At 34.5% G+C, this 12898-nt stretch overlaps 2 long non-coding RNA genes across 2 annotated transcripts; one reads left to right on the top strand and one right to left on the bottom strand.

Moving 5' to 3' along the window:
• The first annotated feature begins 3827 nt into the window (after positions 1-3827).
• LOC127838034 (uncharacterized) lies at positions 3828-7586 on the top strand. Its single transcript, XR_008029617.1, has 4 exons — positions 3828-3974; positions 5223-5341; positions 5556-6902; positions 7060-7586. It is a non-coding gene; the product is annotated as an uncharacterized LOC127838034 (long non-coding RNA).
• Positions 7587-7902: 316 nt separating this feature from the next.
• LOC127838035 (uncharacterized) lies at positions 7903-12656 on the bottom strand. Its single transcript, XR_008029618.1, has 2 exons — positions 11784-12656; positions 7903-11450 (listed from the first exon to the last, which is right to left on the bottom strand). It is a non-coding gene; the product is annotated as an uncharacterized LOC127838035 (long non-coding RNA).
• Between the last annotated feature and the right edge of the window lie 242 nt (positions 12657-12898).

Here is a 12898-nt window from a genome sequence, read left to right as displayed (position 1 = left end):
CGAAAAATAAACTTTGCAGGAAAACAAATCACTATCAAATATATATATATATATATATATATATATATATATATATATATATATATATATACCAATATATAGTGCCAGTTACGCGGTCTCGGTAGTTTTCAGACTGTACTTACGAGGTCAATATAAAAAACGGGGTCTATATACAACCCCGCATTCTAGGCTCCTTTAATTACTATGAGGGGGGTGTAGGGGAGGTAATGCAATCAAATCTCACAATAAGGTCTTAAATCGAAAACCACAATCAGGTCTGAAATTGAAATTGTATATACCTCGCAAATAAGTTCGCTATATATTTCCTTGTATAAGACGTTAAATAAATGACGTATTTATATACAATAATAATAGTAGGTACCCCTATATACCTTAATTCGTGTTTATATCGGATAAAAAAGGGTATGGAGATACATGTATTTAAAGTGGGAACCCCATAACCTATTTCTAAATCAGAGACCCCGTAACTGGCCATATGTGTGAATATATATATATATATATATATATATATATATATATATATATATATATATATATTTTTTTTTATTTCAGGGGTTTACACACGGGCTGGACAAAATGTAAACAAACCATTAAAAACTTTATTTTTTTCCCAAATATCTCGATTTGTTGAAATACATTTGCAAAAATCTTTAGTGCAGAAAAGATATATTTATATATACGCAAACGTTTCAAGCGATGCATATATGTTGTGTCCCAATGTACACATACTTGATACACTCTTCGTCGTGTCGACTGGTTAACCTTTTTCTATACAAGAACTGTTTTAATTCGTTTACATGCATAATATGCGTCAACAAAGATCACTGAATTTGGAAAAAAACAACATCAGTCATACTTGCGGGTTCGGAAACAACTTCTCCGAAGGACTTTTTGTTTCGTGTTTTACATATAATGCACCGATTCTATTATCGATGGGCATGGTTATCTATTATACATGGACGGGGTATCTAGAGATCAATAGATAATGAGTACGTGATCAGTTACGGCGTTTAGATCGAACCATCGCGCAGCAAAGCGGTGATAATACTTCTTGAATATGAAATCTATTAATCATAAAACGAAGTACATGCTTTCACGGCCCGTTTTACTGGTTGAAATATCGGGGTGCAGGTTCAATGGGGTTTTCAGTGGTTTACACATGGACTGGACAGAATGTTAACACACCATTAAGAACTTTTTTTTGCAAATATCTCAAGTTGTTGAAATACATTTGCAAAAATATTTAGTGCATAAAAGACAGTTTTTCTTGCAGTTTTTGTCGATATCTTAAGATACGTCCGAAAGCGGTGATAAAATTTCAGGTTGCGTGAAGCATAACCGTGTGCATGAATGCTGCTGTATACATCGAATTTTTGGCCAATACCACAGGCTTATTAATCAAAGTAATTAAGATGCACTTCAAATTGCTGAAAGTAGCATAACAACTGTCTGTGTGCACTATTTGAGATACTTAAAAAAAGTTTCAAAAAGTTATTTGAAAAAAGAACAACAAAACTTACCGGTGTGTTGACATCAGTTCACGTTTAATTAGGAGCCCTACAAAGTCGATACCACGTGATCCTGCACCCTGAATATGGCGATGGCAATGTTAAAAAGGGACCTTATATCAGTTTAACCTTAAAGTCGTTTTATTCGTCTTGAAAGTCAAAAAGTTTTTTTTATTCTGCATTACATGTTCTAAAGTTTAACCATTTTTTTAACTATTTTATTCGCATTACGTACGGCTGTACGAAAATATGTTTCTTACCTTGTGTAAAATATATAACAGATTTTAAAACGAAACTTGCTTAAAACGGTTTTGGTTTTACATGTACATCCACTTTGAACCACCAACAGCCTCTGTCGACGAGTTCTTTTCAGTTTAGAAAACATGACAATAAAGCTGAAACACATTTACAAGAGACGTGTATTTTAAGCGTGGAGAATGCGGATTTACTTCGAAGACAGCGACAGTTATCACGGACAAACGACGATACAAAATAACCTTGCTAATCATCCCGATGGAAAGGTTATCAATAGATGTCGAAAACCATTCGTAAAATGAACCCGTTTCTGAACAATCGAAGGGTCCAATTAAATGTTCAGGGGTCTATATACTGAAGCACAGTTTTTTTTCTATGTGTTCATTACATGCTATGCATCATTTTCTTTATATACATGTAAGTGAAAAAACATGTAAAACACATTTTGAATCATATAATTATGGGGTTTTCTTGCAGACTTCCTTGTATCATTTGCATCAAAAGCATACATGGCAGATACATGTAATATGCAGGAATCAAGTGAAAAAAAAAACAGCAAAATGCACGCACCAAACAGCAGAATCATACTTTGACTTTAACCCTTGTTATGCGTTTCTTTTATATTTTCATAGGCAATGAGTCAATCGGATTCATTAATCATTTCGGCGGTGTCATTTATGAACATGGGCCGCGACATGTAAAAAAAGGCCTTATGCCATATGCGGCCAGCGTAGCCCCAGACCAGCATGTGCATATATTTTATGAGCTGTACTCTGTGAAAAGGGGTTAAATGCATGTGCGTAAAGTGTTGTCCCAGATTAGCCTGTGCAGTCCGCACAGGCTAATCAGGGACGACACTTTACGCCTTAACTGGATTTTTGCAAAGAGACTTTATGTTAACGAAAAATACCATAAAAGCGGAAAGTGTTTTGCCTGATTAGCCTGTGCGAACTGCACAGGATAATATGGGACGACAGTTTACGCACATGCATTAAACCCCCTTTTCACAGAGCACGGCCTATATGTTTCATGCTTGACCAGTACACGGACTGGAATTACCCATTAAGAGACCTGTTGGAGACGTTGTGTATACTGTATGGTCCATCTGGTACATCATTTTAGAACTGTACCAGTGTACCAGGTACTTTTACAGCATTTGTTCTATCAGCTTAATAGAGTCGGGATTTAGTTTTGTTATAACCTCTTTAACCAAAGTAATATTAAATGTTTCGTTTGAAAAGTAAAAAAGCAAATAATAATATTAAAATTGAATAATACGGATGTAAATTAAAGCATGCAATCGTAGAAAAGCAAATTAAAGGATATGGCTGCAATGTAATTTTGGAATGCCCCTAAATACAGAGTATTTTCGCCATATCCATATAAATGGAAATCAATGAGTATACAAATGAAATTATGTCCGTGTGCTTAATCAGACATACTTAATGACATAGTCATTGTGTACAAGTTCAAATGATTCGATTACACTACCACAAAGAAAATCGCAATTATTATATTTGTGAGCGATTGAAATAATTATGATTTGGAGGCGTACCCATAAAGAAAATATATTTTGATATCACGAATACTTTAGATAACCAACCTTTGAACACAGTGGCTTTAAATTGCAAATCTGCGGAAGAATCTTAGGTCAAAAATGTTATTTCTGTGTGAAAAATAGTATACAATTAACACATCATTGAATACATTTGTTAACAGCTTCATTTTTCATACCGACTAGATATGTGTATTACAAATAAACATCCGTTTATTCGAGATGCGTTGATCTTTAATTCTGTATTCAAACTAAAATAACAAACATTTTAAACCGATACGCAAACTTAGTAGAGCCGTTTAACCGTTTAACCGCAGAGCGCATGTTGTATACTATCAAGGCCAAAGTTGTTTACATTTGTGCAAGCAGACTCATGTATACACAAACAACCTAGCTATTTTGGGCCCGTAATTTATGCCCAACCAATCAGATTAGCTCGTTAGGAGTCGTAGCGTCGACCGCTGTTTCTTAAACGCCGCCCGATTGGCTGCCGCTTAAACGGACTTTAGAAGCCGCGTTTTCATTGGTTGATTTGAGGGGCCTGTTCTACTTTGTAGTATGCCGCCTTTCAATTAGCGTCATCGAGCGAGCGGTTTGGTGTTCAAAGCGGAGCTGAGAAATTAATTGCACGAAAGGTACTGTTGATTTTTATCAACCTCTTATACTAAGATGTCAAACTAAAAATTAGCTTTAATTATATGTGATTTTCAATACGACTTCCATATAACTTTAACCTATTTGCATTATTTGTATCAGCAACTTTTTATCGTTTTGAAGTACGTCCCGCTTAAGAGAAATCGGCGGCCATCTTTGATGAAGCGAGCTTCAAAACCTGGTCGACAGGAATTTTTTTCTCGGTTTATTTGGGAACACATGTTGTTATTCTTTATGAGATTTCTTCTATAGGATGTCCTTGATATTTTTACATCATATACGCCACGTTAAATAAACGCGAACATACGAAATAAAATTATTTTAGTGTGCAAATGTGGCAGATTTTTTTCCTGTTCGTGATGTAAAGAGAACAAAGAAATGTGCTGAATTATTGATTGTAGAATGTTTGTCTCCGTTTTCGTTTCGATTAAATAATAACCGAGCAATGTGTATGTAATAATGTATAAGGATTACGTATATATTTGGGTTTTTAGCGAGTAATTATCTCAAAATTAATATTTTAAAGTAAAATAATTTCACTTTGATCATGACATTCGCTCAATTAATTTATCTTTCTTTTGCGGACCAAGAGCCTTTTAACGCTCATAAAATGACACCAGATCAAGTTTTCTTTTGATTTCAAATCAGGAGAAAAACGTGGATATTGTTTTAAGCGAACAAAAACCAGCGGTTATCATTAATTTTTGAAAATTCAACTGTTTAATCCTTTGTGCAACGTGTTAGGATTGATTGTCTTCCCTTATTCATAAGATTTTCAATAACCTTGCATTGAATTTATTAAAAATCCATCGCATTGTTATCTAACTTAGGTTTAACAAAGTATTGAATGCGTATAACGTTGGTGCAACGTGACCTAGAACATAAGAATTGTACCAAATTCCCGCGTTTTTTTTGTAATTTGATTAAGTTAAAATTTGAAGTAAATGGAGTGCCAATGGGCTGTTTAACTACGATTTTGTGATGTTGTTATTGTAATCAAACAATAAGGCCACTTATTATAATACAGAAGATGTAAAACTGACTTTATGTTACGTAACACATCATTAAACAATAATCCATCGGATGAGTATACATTGTGCACATAATTAATGGTGCGTTAACAACATATTGTTTTATATTAAGCATCTTAATCTAATTAGAAAAGTTAAAACACAGATGAACGGCGTTGATTTCTGCAAAACAAACCAAAAAGTCAATTTTTTTTTCAGTACCCTGATACATACATAAGCCATGGCTAAGACAAAGACCCCCAAGGCCGAAGCTGCAGCCCCCGCACCTGCTGCACCCGCAGAGGAACCCGTTGCCACGCCCACAAAAGAAGAGAAACGTAAGTAGTGAGTGGCTTAGTGTATGAACAAAAAATACACAACTGATGTAAAATACAGGGAAATACTTATGTTTCATTTACAGAAAACAGCACAGGTGAGAAACTGTCTGAAAAAGGCAGTTGTTAGTAAATGAATAAATTTACAATTATGTACAATTCAATACAGTATAGGTTTTAGTAAAGGGTTATTTACAATGTTTCTACCTTATTTCAGCCGCTAAGAAGGGCAGAGGTCGTCCCAAGGGCGGCGCAAAGAAGGCAGGCAAAAAGTCGCCTAAGAAGGCAGTGAAAAGGGCAGGCAAGAAGTAAGGAAAGGGCCAGAGACGGGAATCTCATTTATACATAGACACTTGAAACAATAGCAGCTTACAGCCAGTCGTGGTTACCTCTCTCGTATGTGTGCGTGTGAACAGTGATTCGGTTGAATTGGACACATTATACACCCAAATAAGATGGCTTTGTAATATATCTTGCAAATTTTAATAATGTGCCATTTTGGAGACTACACAATAACATTCTCAATCATTTCTTACAGAAACATTTTGTACATTCACTTGTATTAATCAGTTTTTGCATGGTGTATACATATTAGCTTATACAAGGCACCTTTAAAGCAACATGTTCGCACATTTGAATGTTAGAATTAAGGCAATTGACAACCAGGGGAAATTCAGAGAATTTGGTTAAAAATAACATGAAAAGAAGAAAATGACTGTTTGTTAACTGTTATTCAGGGACATTTTATTTCAATTTAAATGCACATTTGGCCTCTGTTTTGTTCATGACTGATTTCCTCTTTTATGTATATTTTTACATGTATATGCACATCAATTTGTTTTAACTTTTTTTAATCAATATTAAATTTGCTCATCACATCATTTGGTGGAATAATTGTATGATAATCAGTTAATGAACAAACATGAAAACATGAAGTTTTATGCAAAAAGCAATAGAAAATGACGAAAAGTGATCAAAATGTAATAAAAATGCTTATTTTCTATACATTCTCATTGTAATGTATTTAACAGTTTGCAAACAAGACTATCTGTACAACATTTGCAATACATTTGTAATAAAGAAAGATGTTGTAGATGATCATCCACTGTCTTTGTCATTCATTACCAAACATTGTCTACCAGTTGAAATCGATTATCATGTATGCTTTTTGCTCATGGTCATATGCAATAGAGGTTTGCAATGCGGCATGTGTTTTTTTTATGCCCCCATTTCGAAGAAAAGGGGGTATATAGTTTTCGCACTGTCCGTCGGCCGGTCAGTCACACTTCGTGTCCGCTCTCTAATTCAAATAGTTTTCGTCCGATCTTTACCAAACATGGTCAGAAGTTAAATCCAGACAATATCTAGGTCAAGCTCGAATATGGGTCATGCCGGGTCAAAAACTAGGTCACAGGGTCACTTAGTGCATTTCAAGGATTTAGCATGGTGTCAGCTCTCTCATTGAAGTAGTTTTCATCTGATCTTAACTAAACTTGGTCAGAAGTTGTATCAAGACAATATCTAGGTAAAGTTCGAATATGGGTCATGCCGGGTCAAAAACTAGGTCACTGGGTCACTTAGTGCATTTCAAGGATTTAGCATGGTGTCCACTCTCTAATTGAAGTAGTTTTCATCTGATCTTTACTAAACTTGGTAAGAAGTTGTATTAAGACAATATCTCGATCAAGTTCGAATATGGGTCATGCCGGGTCAAAAACTAGGTCACAGGGTCACTTAGTGCATTTCAAGGATTAAGCATGTTGTCCGCCCTCTAGTTTATGTGGCTTTCTGATTTATTTTGATATTCTAAGACATTTTTTTGCCCCGAAGGAGGGCATATAGTGATCGGACTGTCTGTTTGTCTGTCTGTCCATCACACTTTGCGTTTAGATTTCGAAAAATGCTCATAACTTCTATGTTGCTTCAGATAGCAATTTGATATTTGGCATGCATGTGTATATAGACAAGGCCTTTCCATACGCACACAAATTTTGACCCCTGTGACCTTGAACTTAGGGTCCGCGTTTGGGTTCGAAATCTGCGTTTAGGATTTGAAAAAAGCTAATAACTTCTACCAAGCGTTTACACAGTTATACTTTAATGTAGTGACAAAGTTACAGTTGGGGGCATCTGTGTCCTGTGGACACATTTCTTGTTTAACAATGCCCTTTAATGTGCTTTGAACAGCACAGCAGCTATTTTAGAGAAAATTGTTTAATAAAAAACTCATGGCTTCGCCAAAAATCAATGGACCAGAATGAAACTCACATTGTAAGTGACTTAGTCATGTAGACTGACAAAAATACAAAAATCAACACAACAGCTGATTGTTTTGTGTAAAAAATTCTTCTGAAAACAGTTATTATATAGAAAATTTTAAGTCTAAGAGCCAAAAAGCAATGGACCAAAACGAAACCCCCACTTTATCTGTATGTCATGTAGGAAGACTCGCATACCAAAAATCAGCTCAATATTTGAGAAAATTGCGTAAAAAACTCCGGAAAATCAGAATGCCAGTCCGAATGCTTTATGCCACACTACCAGGGTATAAAAAGAACTCTTAATATTTTTTGGATGTTTATTAAACTTTTTAAAACTAAGTTCCAGAGGAATTCCAACATCGATGCCTACAAAAAATTATGCACTAGAAGGAAAATAAAAAAACCATTGATGATAAGACAAGTTAACTGCAAGGCATAAATGGTTTTAAAAATGTTTAACTACATGTATACAATTGAACAGTAATAACATGTCTAAACTAAACATACAAAATGGGCTACGATAGGGGAAGATCTAGGATCAGTAAAGGTACAGGATGCTGCAATGCAAAAGGGGAGGATGAAATGGCAGACCAGCATGGGAACATATTCTATTAAGCTTAGATTGCAAGAAACACCAAAGAGTTATTGAAAGCCTTCGGATTCAGTTCCATTAGTAGAATCAGAAAAGATCTTTGAAATGCTCTTTCACCATTTACCACATAGATACATATTTTTACAAATTTGTAGTCCCTTAGAAAGTTAATCCTTGACCTCTTAGATTCATATTTTGACCCATTTGTAGTCCCCTAGAAAGTTAAATAAAATTTAATTAAAGACCTTTTTTATTAGATTCATGTTTTAAAGGCTTCAATTCCTACCCTTTGATACTGATTAGTAGCAAAAACCATGAACAGCCTGCAAACTACTCGCAGGCTGTTCTGGTTTTATGCTGTTTGCACATAGCCATATTTACTTTGCTTCTGAAAGACAAAGTGTTAAAGGGACCTGTTCACAAATTTTGGCAGACATTGAAGTTTGTCATAAAATGCTTGATATTGATAAATGTAATTATTGGATCTAAACAGCTCCAGTAAAAAACAATAATAAAATTAAAGAAAAAAAACTTCAACTGGGCTCAAAACACTGACACTTGGAGTAAAAGTCTATTGCTTAGACCATTCGGACCTCCGTGCTTATACAATGAATGAGCAGGTGTATGATTTTTTCCTCCTCACAGCTGATTTCCTCCCTTTGAATGTCAAACTTATTTTACAAATAGTTGTTAACTCTTTCAGTGCGGGAACCGAATTTTGGAGGCCTTTGCAAACAGTTTGGATTCAGATGAGACGCCACATAATGTGGCGTCTCATCAGGATCCAAACTGTTTGCTATTATGATAGTATTCTTTGAAAAAAATCGAAAAAAATGCTATTTTTAGAAATTCAGCAGACGACATTTTAGCAGAAGACAAATTACCCAGCATGCAAAGGGTTAACTTTGCTGGACCTATATAAAGAGTTGAACTAAATCTTGAAAGGGAGGTAAGGCATTTTCCTACCCTAAGATGGTTTTTAAATTACACCCTCATAGTGTCACAAAAAATAACAACAATAACAGAACTCTCAAAATTGCACAATCGTTTAGAGTTGCAATGTTTTATAATTTTCAGGGTTTTAAAGTGTCAAAAGATGCATGTAACGGATATTTTAGAGCATGGTTAATGTTCAGTTTTACTGTTTCTTCACAAAAAGCATAACTAAAACGAAAAACAATCTGCGAATCTGAAACACATTTTTGTAATTTTTTTCAATTTACCAAAATGTGAAAAGGCCCCTTAAAGTCGTGATCGCACCCGAGACATCTAGATTTTTAGATAGAAATCAAAACCCTTATGCCGAAGCATCTTATTATTTATATTTTAGCAACTATTCAGTATTCCAAGGCAATATACAGACCTTATTGCTAAGGGTGCGAAAATGTGTTGCTTCAAGAAGTTATTGGTGTTAGACAAATGGACATAAAAATTGTCAATAAAGTGGTTCCCCTCGACATGCTATAGTGGTGACCATAAGATGTACTAATGAGTACTAGTAGTGATCGTCAAGGAAAAGGCTAGATTTAAACATGGGATAGGTAAAGGTCGATTATAATAACACAAATATAATTTAAGAAAAATAAAATAATTTTGTCACCATTAGGACTTTCATCAGTATCCTTTGGTTTAAATGGCTTAAGCCTTCACCACTAAGCTATCCTGCCTATTTTATATTAGAACTTGATACTTAAAATAATTGAGCCTCGTTTTGTAATAAAAACAACAGGAAACATTCAAAATTATTTAATTATTTTGCGATTGCAATGCTTTTTAATTTATCAACTTAAAATGATGAGAATTCATTAACGAAACTGTATTTTAAAATGTCTGTACAATTCTACAGCATTAACGTTATTTCACTCAACAATGTACACTGTTCTTTTACTTCTTAAATATGTGGCAAATAATTGCAAAACTGTCATTTTGACAATCTGTTAACATGTCCCATGAAATATTTATTGAATAATATTTTTTATTAACAAGACTTTATATACATATATACATGACAATAAATAAATATAATATAAAGTTCATTACAGAAAAGTGGAGAAATAACCCAAACCATTTGATTCTTTATTAAATTAATGATACGCCTAAATGTTTGGATTGTGCTGCATATCTCAATGTAACCCCTTTATTGTTAACCCTTACAGTGCTGGAACCGAATTTTGAAGGCCTTTGCAAACAGTTTAGATCGAGATGAGACGCCACAGAACGTGGCGTCTCATCTGGATCCAAACTGTTTGCTATTCTGATAGTATTCTTTGAAAAAAATTGAAGAAAAATGCTAATTTTAGAAATTCAGCAGACGACATTTTAGCAGATGACAAATTACCCAGCATGCCAAGGGTTAATAAAAGATGACTGATCTCACTAGAAAAAGTGTGAAAATAACCACATGTTGGCTATTCATGTAAAAGCATCTTTTTCATACATGATTAAATTGTTGTTGGACCTTGATAATTAATCATATAATTGAGTTTTGTTGTTGTATAAAAGCGATATGTGTTATCATATCTTTATAGACATTGAATAAATGAGGCAAAATGATGGGAGAGTACAGCTTTGATTTGTATTACACCAGTATTGGTCAGATTCCAGATTCATATAATGGCAATTTGACTGAACATGTCTTGCAGGGCAACAGATAAGATTTTGGGTCAATTAGTTTTCACCGCAAGCTTTTTGTAACAATTAGTTTTTTCCCTCAAAACTATTTATCAATAGTTTTTTTACAATTTGATAACAAGAGTTCCGCGGTCGGAGATGACCGCATTGAAGCCGGATTTTTGATTTAAATGACAGGAAAGTACCTTTCGTGTTTTTGTCAATGCAATACTTAAATTACTGAAATATTGTTCAAAGGTCAAAATGAAATGTAAGTACTTTTCAAGGCATGAGCAAACCTTGTGTTATGTTTTGAATGCATGCATATACATGAACAACAATAACATTTAAGGTCACAAATATGAACTTGAATTGACAATTAGGAAAGTTTGATCTCAATTTTTTTATTAGCAAATTAGTAAGATATTGTTTGAAGTTTCCATCAATTTCATTATCAAATGTAAGAAAATAAACTTAGATGAAATAATACTATTTATTGTTTTGCTTTCACATACCTACACAGAAATCCAGACAGCCTTATGATCACTCCAAAAGGTTTCTATCACACCAGTTCTAGTTTCTAGGTCCAAGCATACCAAAGTTATAACAATTTTAACATTTTAACATTGAAGGTCACAGTGACCTTGACCTTCAAATGAATGACATTGAAATGAGCAGTGGTGATCTTCTAGTACTGGCCAACCTTTATGTCAAGTTTGAAGACTCTAGGTACAAGCATACCAAAGTTATAACATGGAATAAGAACTTTAACATTTTTACCTACCAAAGTTATAAGAACTTTAACATTTTTACATTCAAGGTCACAGTGACCTTGACCTTAGAATGAATGACCTTGAAATGACCAGTGGTCATCTAAGTGTGCTTGCAAACCTTCATGTCAAGTTTGAAGACTCTATGTCCAAGCATACCAAAGTTATAACAATTTTAACATTTTAACATTTAAGGTCACAGTGACCTTGACCTTCAAATGAATGACATTGAAATGACCAGTGGTCATCTTCTAGTACTGGCCAATCTTTATTTCAAGTTTGAAGACTCTAGGTACAAGCATACCAAAGTTATAACATGAAATAAGAACTTTAACATTTTTACATTCAAGGTCACAGTGACCTTGACCTTCAAATGAATGACCTTGAAATGTCCAGTGGTTACTTACTAGTTCTGGCCAACCTTCATGTCAAGTTTCAAGACTCTAGGTCCAAGCATACCAAAGTTATAACAACTTTAACATTTTTACATTCAAGGTCACAGTGACCTTGACCTTCAAATGAATGACCTTGAAATGTCCAGTGGTTACTTACTAGTTCTGGCCAACCTTCATGTCAAGTTTCAAGACTCTAGGTCCAAGCATACCAAAGTTATAACAACTTTAACATTTTTATATTGAAGGTCACAGTGACCTTCACCTTCAAATGAATGACCTTGAAATGACCAGTGGTCATCTGTTAATCCTGGCCAACCTTCATGTCAAGTTTGAAGACTCTAGGTCCAAGCATACCAAAGTTATACCATGAAATAAGAACTTTAACATTTTTACATTCAAGGTCACAGTGACCTTGACCTTCAAATGAATGACCTTGAAATGACCAGTGGTTACTAACTAGTTATGGCAAACCTTCATGTCAAGTTTCAAGACTCTAGGTCCAAGCATACCAAAGTTATAAGAACTTTAACATTTTTTATATTGAAGGTCACAGTGACCTTGACCTTCAAATGAATGACCTTGAAATGACCAGTGGTCATCTGTTAATCCTGGCCAACCTTCATGTCAAGTTTGAAGACTCTAGGTCCAAGCATACCAAAGTTATACCATGAAATAAGAACTTTAACATTTTCGAGCAAGCCGCCACCCCGCCCGCCCGCCCCCCCCGCCCCGCCCGACAACATCAATCTATAAGCCGAGATTTTTTCGAAAAAAATCCGGCTAAAAATGTACATATATTTCTGGATCAGATTAGTGCTTCATTTTTGGTTATTGATAATTCTCAGCAATTCTTATTCCAATTAAGTCATTATAAATTCAAAGTGACAATGTTTGTTTGTAAATATTAGTACTACTTGTATATTGACAAATGG

The sequence above is a fragment of the Dreissena polymorpha genome, chromosome 7 (genome assembly GCF_020536995.1).
Source record: "Dreissena polymorpha isolate Duluth1 chromosome 7, UMN_Dpol_1.0, whole genome shotgun sequence".
Taxonomy (NCBI): domain Eukaryota; kingdom Metazoa; phylum Mollusca; class Bivalvia; order Myida; family Dreissenidae; genus Dreissena; species Dreissena polymorpha.
Note: the sequence above shows the minus strand (reverse complement) of the source record. Positions and strands in the feature narration are given on the sequence as shown.